Here is a 15,160-nt window from a genome sequence, read left to right as displayed (position 1 = left end):
GCAAGTGGACCGGGCCTCCCCACAGATCACTCCCATCCATTTGATGGAAATGCAAGGGCTGGTCCAGTTCTCAAGTCCCGACCTTCAAGAGTTCCACTACAGCCTAATCAATAAAGGTACGGGAACACCCGGAGTCCAGGATAGCAACGACAGCCACAGGTTCCCCTCCATGGGGGTTCCGCAACACAACAGGCAGCAGCAGCGTTTCCCCCTGGTCACTCACCCTACTTGGAGCCAGTTTGGTTTCTTCCAAGGGTGCCCTCCGTGCCGGCTCTCTCACAGAAGGCCGTCCTCGTTTTTTGCCGGCGAGGAATCTCTGGAGCGATCCTGAGGGGTAAGGCTGCTCGGATCATATGCTGGTTCCGCTTGCAGAGCCGCCGTCCCACGCCGGCTGGCAGTCCCCTCTGCTCTTCTCCGATCCAGGGTCCCAGTTGGGGTGGTTTCCCACTCCCGGGGCACTCGGTTGCCTAACAACTCCGCCGATGAGCTGGTGCATTTCGCCATGAAATGGCCCATCCTCCCGCACTGGAGACATGCTCCTTCTTTGAAACGGCGCACCTTTTCCAGGCTGAAGCCCCCTTGGTTCCTTCCGTCTCGCCGCGGTTCCACTGTATTGCCCCCTTTGGCGGGTGCTGCGGGGGGTACCTTTGACGGGCGATCCTTGGAAAACTGGAGGGTTAGCTTGCGATTTTCCACCAAGGCCGCTAGTTTAATCCAGTCCTCTACCAACTTTGGGTCTCCCAGGGTTAAACAGCCGTCCAGCACTTCCCAACGCAGTCCTTCGCGGAAGTGCTGGACCTTGGTGGCCTCACTCCATTCCCTTATATTGCAGGATAGGGATTGAAAATCCTGGGTGTACTCACTTACAGAGCGAGCCCCCTGCTTCAAACGACGCATGGCAAACTTTGCCTTCTCCCCCTTATGAGGGTCCTCGAAACGGCGTCGCAAAGCAGACATAAAGTCATTCAGGGACTTCAAGACCCTGGGCATAGTCTCTGCCACCGTCACTGCCCATTCCACCACCTCCTTTTCTAGCAGGCTGATCATGTACCGGACCCTGGCTTCCTCTGAGGGAAAGGTCTCTCCTTGATCCTTCATGAAACCGGACACTTGGAGCAGGAAATTGGGTAGCTGAATGATGGATCCGTCGAAGGATATCTTCAGCTCCCTGGCAGTAGGGCGCCTGGGTAGGGGCGCCTCTCTATAGACGGGTGATTCCGCGGCAGGTAGGGAGCTGGCTCGTGGTTGCTGTGAGGGCTGTCCGAGCTCTCTCACTACCCCCAAAACTGCAGACAAATTCCTCTGCAGAACGTTCAGCTGTGCCTGCAGGTCCCGGTTCTGTAGGGTTAACTGCTGATTCTGGTCACATAGCAGGGTAGTCTCCTCCGTGGCGATGACGGCTGGGGTGGTTGGAGAGTGGGTGATCGAGGGTCCCTCCAACCATTCTCTAGGTATGTCCTCTCAGTCCCGCTCTCCCCCTTCACCGTACCAGGCAGTTAGCGGTCCCAGGTAGAAACTGCCACAAGGGTCCGAGGCCGCCCGCTTGTTGGCCCCGACCCTCCATCGTTGCTCCGCTAGCGTGGGCAAGGAGGTTCACCTTGGCATCCTAGGGTAGTTGAGAAGCCCGGGCATACGCTGCTCCGGGGTCGCTTCCTCCCAACCAAAATCAATAAGAAGGGTTGCCTCTTGTTCTTCGCTCTGGCGGAGGCCTTCCCCCGTAAGGAGCGAGTGTGTGGATCGCGCAGACATACTAACACTAACTATTTACTAAACACAAAAATAAAAAAGAAGGCTAAGAAATTCAGGGATTCTGACCTACTGTCTGACTTTAGTACCTCATTGCATTTCAGTAATAGTAAACTTCATTCCAGACGTTGCAGAGAGTTTAAAATTTTATTAAGAAAGCAAATGGGTTCAGTAGGTCTGAACTTAAGGTCAGAATACAAACTTAAGGTCAGAATACAGATGGGGAAAATACAGGCTATCTTTATAGGGGACACACACTAGAACTGATTACACGTAATCTTTGAAATGCAAAACATCAGGGGTCTTTCAAGCTACTAGAGGTGCCAGGTCTCTGGCAGAATTGACACCTTGAGAACAGATAGTTGAATTACAATAGAAAAATGTGTGCTTTGAAGTGGAAGTATTAGTGCTTCCGGCCTTTGCACCTTCCTCCCAAACTGAAGAGAGTTTCCCACGAGACCGGGAGTGGGGGGAAGAACACGGAGCTTGCTTATCCAGGGCCCGACTGGGTGCCCTCGCTGACATTGCCAAGGACACAAAACATAATATCTTTACACCAAGATTTCTGACACCTTGCTATTGAAGATAGACTGAGTGAACACAAAGCTATGGTCAGGAAGGACAGATTTCCCTGCTTACTTACCTGATTAAACTTAATGCCATCACAGTTCATCCTCTACTATAAGTACAGGTACACCGAACAGAGTTAAAAGAATATACAGCTCAGAGTCCCCCACACCCAGGGTAGAAAGATAACGGCATTTGTTATAAATATTCCCTTGGCCATTTAGCTTGTACAATCCCAGTGAAATCTGAGCCTTGCCTGTGGTGGCTGGTTCAAAGGGCCCACCTTTTTTAAATAAATGGTTACAACTTCTACAAGGGCAGCAAGGTTAGTTTGTCACATTAAAACGACAAAGGATCTTTTGCCATCTTCAAAATTAACAGATGATTTGTGGCTTAATGTGTTGTAGACTACAAGCCCCCCCCCCCCCCGCCGCTGCCCCATCCATTTTATCAGAAGTGTGCTGAACTCGGTTGGCTTATATATGAGAGAGAGAGAGAGAGAAATGTAAACGGTGGGATAAAAAAAAAATAGGAAATGCAACAGGTACAGTCTGTGCTAAAGATAAGCACAGTGATCATTTGTAATGTGGGTATTAAGCAACAGGCAGTGGTTTTTGTTTCAGTACCAGGATATTTGTGAGGACCTGCAGAGATGCTGATTGACATGTTTGCCAGGATGGCATTCTCTGGGGGGGCCAGCACTGGCAGCTTACAAATCGAGCGGCAAGAGCCAGCCCCCCCCCGAGCAACCTAAGCACAGGAATTGGCTATGAAAAGAGGTCAGATACCAACTCTACTCCTATATCCACCGAAGCAAGAGACCGGGATCCGGGATGCAGTCCCAACAGCCCTGCCACCAGCAGCTCCTTCACTTACTTGCCCTCCAGCACAATATATCTATGCCTGCACATGGCTAATAAAAGGCCCTCTTAATTGATCAGGAATATAAAACTGCATCATCATTAAAGAGGATATGGGGAGTTCAAAAAGAAATTTGAGAGGAGTGGAAGGAAATTTTTAAAAGACCCCCATTCAAATCGATATTCATGAAAATTCAGGAACATGGTATAAAAGTATTGCAGAAATGGTACTTTACCCCACAAAAATAACATCTTATAAATAAAGGAGTAGATAGGCATTGTTGGAGAGGATGTGGGGAAATTGGTACATTTATCCACATGTGGTGGGACTGTCCAGTTATACAAAAATGTTGGAAAGAAATTTTTAAGGAAATTGAGGCGATTACCAAAGGAAAAATAGAACCCTCAGTGCAGATAGTTCTCCTGAATCTATTCTTGTACGAAAATACAGAAAACACACAGAAAACATTAGTAAGTTTTTTTTATTATAGCAGCGAGGTTGGTAATCACAGCGAATTGGAAAATGGCAGAAAATATTACTTTGGACAGGTGGCGACAGAAAATAAAAATGTTCATGATTTTGGAATACCAGAGTAATTCAAGGATATAAAGTGGGGAATAATTTAATAATGTGTGGGGTAATTTGTTACTTTATTTCGGTAAAACCTCTGGCAGTAATATAAGTAATTTAATTAGGTAAACCAATATTTTATGTCTTAATGAGCAGAGAATTAGTGAAATGTATTGATGGTCTTTTTCTTTGGTCTATGAAATTTTTGTAATCGTGGTTTTTTTTGGTCAATGTAATCTATGTATTGGTGGTTTTTTTTCATTCTTAATTTCTGACGTTCCTGGGTTTTTTTGCACTTTCTAACAATAAAACTCTTTTTTTTTTAAAGGCCCTCTTCTGTCCCCACAGGACAAACAGCTCAGCCTTCGGACAAAAGAAGAAAGGGGCTGCGAATCAGATACAAAAAATGACAACGTTCAAAAACTAAGGAAATAAATTTTACTCTCCCAAGACATACCACTGCCTACCTCAAAGTCACCATTATTCAAGAAAAGAAACTCAAAGGAAGACTCCAACATGAAACTGCTGAATTAAAGTGTAACAAAAGCCCCGATTCTACTTGTGCGGTTGGCACAATGGATTGTTATAGACATGTTAAATTATTTTAACACGACTAGACACAATGTAGCCCTGTCCACAAGTTAATGTGAATGCATGTACAATCTGTGTATAGTGGATCTCTATGTACATGTTGTGTACAGGGTACACTTGACTGTTCTTTATGCGTATGTCGAGTAATTCTCATGTTACAGGTGAACACACATACTGGGGATTCAAACCCTGAATTTATCCAAGTACTGGTCTCTGGTTTCATTTGTAAAGTGAATGCATGTTGGCTTTCTTATAAACACATGCGCGCACGTACAGGTAGGAGTTTAAAGACCATGTAAAGAACAGATTTGCATTACTTAGTTCAAATGAATGTAAACGAGAAGAACTATGGGTAGAAACTAGAGATATTATCAAGGAAGAGTGTGCCAAGACTATTCCTGTAGCCAAAGGAAATGAAAAGCCTCGATGGATGACTGAGGAAATTCTTAAAATTACTAAGGATAGATGAGAAGTAAAAGTAAAAGGTGACAGAAACAGAATCAAAAGTCTAAGTGCAGCATTCCAGCAACTTGCACGTAGAGACAAAGAGAACTATTATAATAACCAATGTAAAGAAATAGAACAACAAAAAAGGAAGACAAGGGATCTGTTCCAATAGATCCAAGAAATCAAAGGGAAATTTAAAGCACGGTTAGGCATGCTGAACGATCAACATGGAAACACATTAACTGAACAGGACGAAATAAAGAAAAGGTGGGAACAATACACTGAAGAGCTATACAGAAGAGATGAAAGGATGACAGATTCCTTCCAAGAAGAATCTTTTGAAGAAGAACCTACAGTATTAGAAAGTGAAGTGAAAGCTGCACTGAGAGCAATTGGGAGAAACAAAGCACCAGGAGCAGATGGGATATCAATAGAGCTATTCCAAGCCACAGAAACAGAGTCCATTAAAATCTTGACAAGAATATGCCAATGAATATGGAAAACAAAACAATGGCCCACAGACTGGAAACGACCAGTTTACATCCCAATTCCCAAGAAAGGAGATGTCAAAGATTGCAGCAACTATAGAACCATCCCATTAATTCCTCATGTAAGTAAAGTGATGCTCAAAATCCTACAACAAAGACTGTTACCATATATGGAACAAGAAATGCCTGATGTTCAAGCTGGATTCAGAAGAGGAAGAGGCACTAGAGATCATATTGCAAACTTAGTGGAGCATAAGAGAGAATTTCAGAAGAAAATCAGTTTGTGTGTCATAGATTACACCAAAGCTTTTGACTGTGGATCATGAAAAGCTGTGGCTGGTTTTAAAGGAAATGGGTGTGCCACAACATCTGATCGTTTTGATGCGCAACCTGTATTCTGGACAAGAGGCCATGGTTAGGACAGAATATGGAGAAACAGAATGGTTTCCAATTGTCAAAGGTGTCAGACAAGGATGTATTTTATCTCCCTACCTCTTCAATCTGTATGCAGAACATATCATTAGGAAAGCTGGATTAGATTTAGAGGAAGGTGGAGTGAAAATTGGGGGGGGGAGGAACATTAACAATTTGAGATATGCTGATGATACTACATTACTGGCAGAAAATAGCAAAGACTTGAAACGACTACTGCTGAAAGTTAAAAGAGAAAGTGCCAAAGCAGGACTGCAGCTGAACATCAGGAAGACAAAAGTAATGACTACAGGAGAATTACACAACTTTAAGGTTCACAAAGAAAAAATTGAAATTGTTGAAGACTTTCTATTCCTTGGTTCCATCATCAACCCAAAGGGAGACTGCAGCCAAGAAATCAGAAAAAGACTGAGACTGGGAAGGGCAGCCATGAAGGAGCTAGAAAATATTCTAAAGTGTAAGGATGTGTCACTGGCAACCAAGATCAGGTTAACGCATGCCATGGTGTTCCCTATTACTATGAATGGGTGTGAGAGCTGGACAATGAAGAAAGCTGATAGGAAGAAAGTAGATTCCTTTGAAATGTGGTGTTGGAGGAGAGTGTTACGGATACCCTGGACCGCCAAAAAAACAAATCAGTGGGTTTTAGATCAAATCAAGCCTGAACTGACCCTAGAAGCTGAAATGACTAAACTGAGGCTGTCGTACTTTGGAAATATTATGAGAAGACAAGAGTCACTGGAAAAGACAATCATGCTGGGAAAAGAGGCAGACCCAACAAGAGATGGATTGACTCTATAAAGGAAGCCACGGCCCTCAATTTGCAAGATCTGAGCAAGGCTGTTAAGGATAGGACACTTTGGAGGACATTGATTCATAGGGTCACCATGAGTCAGAAACGACTTGACGGCACTTAACACACTTAACATAACTATTCAATACCTTATTCAGAATTTCATGTAAGGCCCTCCAACCATTAAAGAAAATTCTTTAATGAGCTATGCTCTTAAAATTCTGTTAAATACATTATAACACTATTCAAAATCATCTTAATGTCATCTTTCTTTTTCCTTGCCTGAATTAATCTAATCTTATTTGTTAAAAATATTGTCGAAGGCTTTCACGGTCAGAGTTTATCGGTTCTTGTAGGTTATCCGGGCTGTGTGACCGTGGTCTTGGTATTTTCTTTCCTGACGTTTCGCCAGCAGCTGTGGCAGGCATCTTCAGAGGAGTAACACTGAAGGACAGTGTCTCTGTGTCAAGTGTGTAGGAAGAGTAATATATAGTCAGAAAGGGGTTGGGTTTGAGCTGGATCATTGTCCTGCAAAAAGTATCAAAGGTAATGTGCTAATCATTGTCCTGTATCAATATAATGTGCTGATGAGGGTGTGGTATGTTAATATGGAACCATTGTATCCTGAAGTGATCTGTTAATGGGTGAAATCCAAAACTAATCCGCATGGCTATTGTAGATTGTAGTCTTTGTTAGTCTGGAGGTTTTCAGGATAGGAAGCCAAGCCTTATTCATTCTTAAACTCTCTTCTTATTTGTTAAACTTTCAAGTGCCACTATATTCCTTAATTTATCACACCACCTATCTAAAGGAAATCCTTTTGACAGTTTAAAACATAATAAGAACACAAGAAAGGCCCTGCTGGATCAGACCAAGGCCCATCAAGTCTAGCAGTCTGTTCACACAGTGGCCAACCAGGTGCCTCTAGGAAGCCCACAAACAAGACGACTGCAGCAGCATTTATCCTGCCTGTGTTCCACAGCACCCAAAATAATAGGCATGCTCCTCTGATACTAGAGAGAATAGGTATGCAGCATGACTAGTATCCATTCTAACTAACAGCCATGAATACCACTCTCCTCCACGAATATGTCCACTCCCCTCTTAAAGCCCTCCAAGCTGGCAGCCATCACCACATCCTGGGGCAGGGAGTTCCACAATTTAACTATGCGTTGTGTGAAAAAATACTTCCTTTTATCTGTTTTGAATCTCTCACCCTCCAGCTTTAGCAGATGAACCCGTGTTCTAGTATTATGGGAGAGGGAGAAAAACGTCTCCCTGTCCACTCTCTCCAAACCATGCATAATTTTATAGACCTCTTTCATGTCTCCCCTCAGCCGCCTTCTTTCCAAGCTAAACAGCCCTAAGCGTTTAGGGCTTTTTCCCCCCAACATTGGGCAATAAACATTCTAGCTGCAACTAATAAAAACTTAATAAGTGGTTTTTTTTGTTTACAATGGGTGTTTTATTGATAAATACATTGAGTAGGGCTAGTTCAATAGTAGGATTTATTGATTCCTGAGTTATTTTATCAATCTCTGTAAATATTGCTCTCCAAAAGTTTGCTATAACTGGACATGATCACATGTCTCCGATTCACCACAGCCTCTCCAGAAATCTTTATTATCTGCGGGCTCATTCCTGAGATTCAGGGTCAATGGGGCTTAGGAAGCGGCGTGACCCCACCACCAGCGTGAGAGGCACTTAGGCTGGTGGCAGGGGCCAGTTCCATTGGTGCCTGAGCACCGCGAAGCTGCACGCCGCTCTCCCAGCGGCGCAGACTCTCCAGGGTGGACATCCCAAAATACACATGCTGCGCCGGCATGGGGGCGGGCGTTCCTGGGGGCAGAGCTGACGTCAGCTTCCACAGCCCCTCCAGGCTGGGAAGGCCCCCTCCATGAACAGCGTTGCTGCACCAGGTTTTTCCTGGCGCAGCCTCGCAGTTCGCAATGGGGAAAAGTGCCCCATTTTTTAAATTAAAAGAGGCGTTTTGAAGACTTTTGTAGGCTGAGGAACCTCTTTGGAGGTGCCGCGGTGGTGCCTCGGAATGGGCTCTTAACTAGAGTACAATACCACCTTTGAAACATCTTTAATGCATGCTCTTGTAAACCTCTTGAGACTGATTTGGAAGGGAAGTGCTGGTATATTTGTTTCCAAATCCTTATTAAATGTAGTATTTAGTTTTATTTTCCGAGTCTTTTAAATACTCTGCACTGGAGTTTGACCCAACTTTAATACTATCCTATATATTTTAGTGATTAATTTCCCTTCTTCCTTCTCTATATTCCAAATAAAATCTTCAAATTCAGTTAATGGTCTATTTAATTGATCTTTAATTTCCTTCTTTTGTAGAAAGCTTCAGTGTTGATGTTTCAGCAGCCATTTATTCGCTTCACGAATCCTTCCTTCAGTCCACAGTTGACTACTATTATTTAAAAAGCACAGTATTTGCATCCATTTATGTTATTTGATTAAAACAGGAATCTCTACACTTAAAAGCATACTGCAGAAGCAAATATTGTATGGTGTCCAATGGGAGTCAGTGGAGAGATCCCTGGACATAATACCCCTTTTCCATTTCCTTCATACCAGCGTAGGGCCATAATGGGTTGTAAGTGGATTCAAGTTCAATTTTTTACTCATGACACTATCATGTAATGACTGAAACACCCCCCTTTGAAATTACATTTTTCTGTCTCTAGCCAACCTATTTCCTTGAAGAGGGATAAACAAGCAATCAGGTGTCTTAAATGATATGCATCATAATAGAGAGAATTGGGATACCCCATCCTCCTTCTCAAATAGTGATGCCTTAAGAGGTTAGCCATTCTTTTTAGAATAAAAATAAATTGGTCTAATTTTAATTGCCAGTTTTTCAGAATTGTTTCTGAAAAATGAAGAGCTAACACATAAAGCAGAAAGGATAATTTTGGAAGCATTAGATAATGGTTAGTTTCTATGTATATGATAGCATATACAACATATTCCGAAAGGTATATTTATTGTTTACATGTGAGTGATTATGGAAATAATTAATGCACTATAATGTGTTTGACAATAAATTACTGAAGAGTTCTATGTTTTCAATGTTATAAAGTTTAACTTCTAAGTTGCATAAATATGCAGAATGGGACTATTGTATATGCTAAATTTTATGTTCTTAATTCAGTAAAATAAGCTTTGATAAAAAGTATTAAGTAATATCTATAGCTATATATTCCATGTTTAAAATGAAGGGGAGGTGTTTTACTCAGGGCTTCAAAATTAACAGAGAAAGCACTTCCTCCCGTGTAAACCCTGAAGGATTGATTAAGCAGTCCGGAGGAGAAGTAATTAGAAGTGTCCAAAAGAAGGGGGCCAAGGCAGCTGAGAAAGCGACTGCACTGAAAGCCATGGAAGGAGAAGGTGGACTGCATGAAATGCTAAAGTCAGCTGATAGTCAGACTAACAGCCCATTCCTGAAACAACGGCGCAGGGGAATGGCGGGGAAGAGGCGGAGAGGCTGTTTCACCTACGCCGTTGGAAAAAAAAAAGCCTTTCATGGCTTCCCCCCCTTCAAGCGGGGCTTTTTGGCATATAGGGAACAGCAAGGCTGCACCTGCTAAAAAGCAGGCGCAGCACCGCCGTTCCCGGCGCCGGTGCACCAGGCCGAACCTCCTCCCGGCCCGCTCCCGGCCCGCCCCTCTGTGCCGGTGCAGCCACTGTATGCCATGGCCTGCACCATGGAGAAGCCACCCTCCCCACCAGCGTAAGTGCGTGTAATCACGAGATTACATGCACTTATGCTGGTGGTGGGGTCAGACTGCCTCCTAAGAGGTTTTTTGGGGGGCCCTTTCAGGAATGGTCTGTAAGGGTATCATTATTCCTTAGCAAGGACCTGTTCTTGGTGAGGGCAGTCTCAAGCAAGAGCACGGGAAGGCATGGGGGAGTCAGTCGAAAGGCAAATCCCAGGAGCGAAAGAGAAGGGGGATGGAATAATGAACGGAGTGAGATTTGGAGGAAGGGTATGGATGCAGGCCATAAAACAAGAACCAAGAAGCAAAAGGCTAAGAAAAAGGAAGGGACGTGGGTAGACTGAAAGGAAGGAATGAGCAATTACAGAGATGGCTGTCATCAGGTACAGCTTTTCAAAAGCATGGGTTAGTCTAACATGGCCACAACTGGATCCTAATGGTGTTGAGCTTGTGGTGTTATTTTGTGCGTGTAGCAGTGTGTGAGAACAAGGTCTTGGAGAATGGGTAAACTGTAAACTAAAAATGAGCAGCCAGTGTGATGCAGTGGCAAAAAGGGCTAACACAGTCTTGGGGTATATCAGCAGAGGCATAACATTCAAATCACAAGTTGTCATACCGCATTGGTCAGGCTGTACCTGCAATACTGTGTGCAGTTCTGGAGGCCTCACTTCCAAAAAGATGTGGACAGAATGGAGCGGGTGCAGAGGAGAGTAGCGAGGATGATTGGGGCCTGGAAACCGAGCCCTACGAGGAAAGGCTGAGGGAGTTGGGCATGTTTAGTCTGGAGAAGAAGAGGTTGAGGGGGGATATGATTGCTCTCCTTAAGTATTTGAAGAGCTATCCCTTAGAAAAGGGCAGGGAGCCATTCCTGTTGGCAGCAGAGGATAGGACTCGCAAGAATGGGTATAAATTACAGGCAGAAAGGTACCAGCTGGACAGTAGGAACTTTTTTTTTTTTTTTTTACAGTGAGAGTTGTTCAACAGTGGAGTTGGCTGCCTAAGGAGGTGGTGAGCTCTCCCTCTCTGGCAGTCTTCAAGGAGTGGCTGGACAAACACTTGTCAGGGATGCTCTAGGCCAGTGATGGCGAACCTTTTAGAGACCGAGTGCCCAAACTGCAATCCAAAACCCACTTATTTATTGCCAAGTGCCAATACGGCAATTTAACCTGAATACTGAGGCTTTAGTTTAGAAAAAACAACTCATACATACTTTGTGTTAAAAGAAAAACACAATAACAGAGCTTTCAATGATACAAACAACTTTTTATTGAAAGGTAAAAGTTTGCATTTGGCATGCATCTCTCCAGGACTCGTCCTCTGCTCAGCCACCGGACATTATTGTACCTGTGCCTGAACCTCCTCAAGAAGCGCTTGAAACTGTCGACAATTCAGAGCACGAGCCATGATGTAATTCACCATTTTTGTGACATCTTTGAGGACATCGTCACATTTTTTGAACAATTAATGTGATTTTTGCTGTTGTGTGCATGCTGATAATTTGTCTACCCTTGGCTCATACTTTGTAAGTTTGAGAGCAACACATGCAGCACTCAGGTCATCTGCTAGCCTGTTTCTGGTGTCAGATTTGATACAATTCAAAACTGAAAACAGCTGCTCACAAGCATAAGGTGATCCAAACAAAGTAAGGAAAGCGATCCCAAGTGCTTTCATTGACTTAAAATTATTTGGCAGAGAATTCCACACTCTAAGGATTTCATTTTCAGAACTAACTGTACTGTCCTTTGGCATCCCTTCTATTTTCTCAAGTGTTTCACGCAGGTCATAGAATTTATTTTTCCAGATAGAGCTTTCTTGAAATTCTATTAGCTCCATTTCCAGATTTTCTAAATCTAACCAGTGTAGGCAGGAAAGATCAAGTTCTTCAAATTTGGCTTACCTGGAGAAGTAAAAACACAGGGTTGTCTCCATCTTACGGAACTGTAAAAATCTGTTACTAAAATCCACCTTTGCAGCTGCTACAGTGCTAGAAAATTCCTTGTAGATTTCCTGATGGCTTGTAGGATTGTCTGCAAATGTTGTAGAATTTTCTAAATGCTTTTTTAGACGGGCGGGGCCCCAGACAAACTGAAGATGTGCAGGGCCCCCGCAGCTCAGCTGAGAGGGGGGGCGTGGCAAGGTGCTCGGCCACAGCCTCCCGGTCCAAACTGAAGACGGGCGGGGCCCCGACAAACAGCTGAGCTGCAGCCAGCTCAGCTGAGAGAGAGGGAGGGCGCCAGCGCACACTTGGGGAGAAGGAGCACTGCCCTCAGCGCCCTCACCACGGCAACACGGCACAGCCCTAGGCAGACGCGACGGGTCCGCGCATGCCCACAGAGAAGGCTCGGCGTGCGGCCTCCGGCACGCCTGCCATAGGTTCGCCAACACGGCTCTAGGCTGATCTTGCATTGAGCAGGCGGGTTGGACTAGATGGCCTCTATGGCCCCTTCCAACTCTATGATTCTATGAGCTGGTTCTGTTTTGAACCCAGCATTTCCATCTGGTTTGCTTTTGCAGGATGGAGTTGTGACACCCAACTGGTTTTCATTACTACTTAAACAGGGAAATCCTAAACCGGTGGACTTGCTTGAAAAAAAAAAATATATTTTTTTATATTTACCAATATAAATTTACCAATACCAATATATTTACCAATACCAATATTTTTAAATTAAAAGAAACTGCAAGGGGCAGCTGATTTTAGAAGAGAAGAAAAAGAGTTGGTTTTTATATGCTGACTTTCTCTACCACTTAAGGGAGAATCAAACCGACTTACAAGCACCTTCCCTTCCCCACAACAGACACCCTGTGAGGTAAGTAGGGCTGAGAGAGCTGTGACTAGCCCAAGGTCACCCAGCTGGCTTCATATGGAGGAATGGGGAAGCCAACCCGGTTCTCCAGATTAGCCTCCACTGCTCATGTGGAGGAATCAAACCCCATTCTCCAGATCAGAGTCCACCGTTCCAAACCACCGCTCTTCACCACCACACCACGCTGGCCTTATCTCGTTAAGTGAGGCAATGGGTTGTACAAGAGGCTGCTGAACCAATTCTCTTCAAAATCCCCCCCCACACACACACACTGTTTTTCCGCCTGTGAGATTCCTCTACTCAAGCTGACAGCTGCTTTTCACACAAAAATAAATGCTGGGAGAGGGGGTTACATGCCACATAGTGACACTTTTGACTACTGTGAGACTTCCCTTAACCCCTTGGCCTGACTTCACTGTGGCCTTACCTGGGGCCAAGAGGAACGGGGGTGGGGGGGGCACACACGCTTGCAGCTGTGCCTGGCTGGCCTGGAGACCACAGTGGACTGTTGAATGCAACTGGAACTCAGGGCCCCGCAACCTTGCAAGCACCCCAGGGCTTTCATGAGCATAATCAAAACAAAACAGACTATTAAGCCAAGTTTTGCTGTTTGGGTGATTTTCATTCTGTCTTAAGTTTTCTTTGCGGTAAATGTTTTGTTCTCTTTTACCCTGAACTGCAAAATGCTCAGCTTCAAGAGGAAATGCTCAGCTTCAAGAGGGCAGTTTATTAATGGGGAGGGAGTACATTAAACAGCATTAGGCAGGCATCTCCCCCACAACCTGGGCTTACAGTAGACACCCTGAATAGCCAAGCATGAGGGACTGAGAACGGAGTGGGTAGGAATAGCGCAGCAATGCTGTCAAGGGCTGGAAGGGACGGCTGTGGGCTTCCGGGGAGGATTTGGACAACCACGACCCACTAGCGGAGCCTTCTAGTCCTTCACTAACTACCTCCTTCACGGATGCAGCCGTCAAAGCGGCAGAGGGGTCCCGGTGATTCTGGCAAGGGCTGGATCAGGCCCGGCGGGCCCCCAATGCTCCTTGGAGCAGTGGAGTCTAATCTGGAGAACGGGGTTCGATTCCCCCACTCCTCCACATGAGCTGCGGAGGCTAATCTGGCGAATTGGATCTGTTTCCCCACTCCTCCACACGAAGCCAGCCGGGTGACCTTGGGCAAGTCATGTTCTCTCAGCCTCACCGACCTCACAGGGTGTCTGTTGTGAGGAGGAGAAGGGATTGGAAGCCGGTTTGATTCTCCCTTAAGTGGCAGAGAAAGTCGGTGTATAAAAACCAACTTTTCTTCTTCTTCTTCTCTTTCTAGTCCAGAGGGTTCACAGCAGCCCTAGAACATCAGCAGAGGAAAGCCAGACTGCAACCCAACCCCCCCCCCCCAGGCCTGGGACCCCTTTAAAGCCTTCTGATTTTCCGTTCTAGCATAACAAGGCTCTGGACCGAAGGCGGCTCCCCCCCCCCCCCCAGTCACAGCAGACTGATGGCGACGCCAGCAAGGGGCTTTCGAGGCAAGAGACGTTCCGAGGTGTGGTTGGCCATCACCCGCCTCCACCTCAGGCCCCTGGGATTCCCTGGGGGGGGGGGTGTCCCATGCAAACCCTTGCCAGGGTCGAGCCTGCTGAACTTCTGAGGCGACCAGCCTAGCCTGGTCAGGGGGCCAAGGCAGCGAGCCCCCGCCGGCGGCGGCGGCGGCGGCGGCGGGGGGGGAAGTCGGCCCCGAAAACCGCAGGCAAGGAACAGAAGCCCTTCCGTCCCCGGGAGAGAAGGGCAGGGCCCGGGGGCCTCCCTGCCCGCCTCGCCAGCCCGGCGCGGGCAAGCAGCTCCTTCGGGCCCTGCCTGCGAGACGCGCGCACCGCCTCCGAGCCCAAGCTGCGGCGGCGGGCCCGCGCCGCCGGCCAACCCGCCGACCCGCGCCGCCAGCCGTCCCGGGGCCACCGGCCAGGCGCCCTCGGCCGAGCCTGGGCTGGCTGCACGGGAAGCCGACTGGCCGTCGGGCCGCCCGCCCGCCCGCGTTGCTGCCCCGCCGCACGCCTCGCCGCCGCCGCTCGCTCGCTCGGGCGCGGGGGAGCAAAGGAGCGCCGACCGCGCGGGACGCCCCGGCGGGGCTGCG

This window comes from Euleptes europaea, chromosome 5 (genome assembly GCF_029931775.1).
Source record: "Euleptes europaea isolate rEulEur1 chromosome 5, rEulEur1.hap1, whole genome shotgun sequence".
In the NCBI taxonomy this organism is placed as follows: Eukaryota; Metazoa; Chordata; class Lepidosauria; order Squamata; family Sphaerodactylidae; genus Euleptes; species Euleptes europaea.
The sequence above is the reverse complement of the archived record's forward strand: the minus strand, read 5'-3'. Positions refer to the sequence as shown.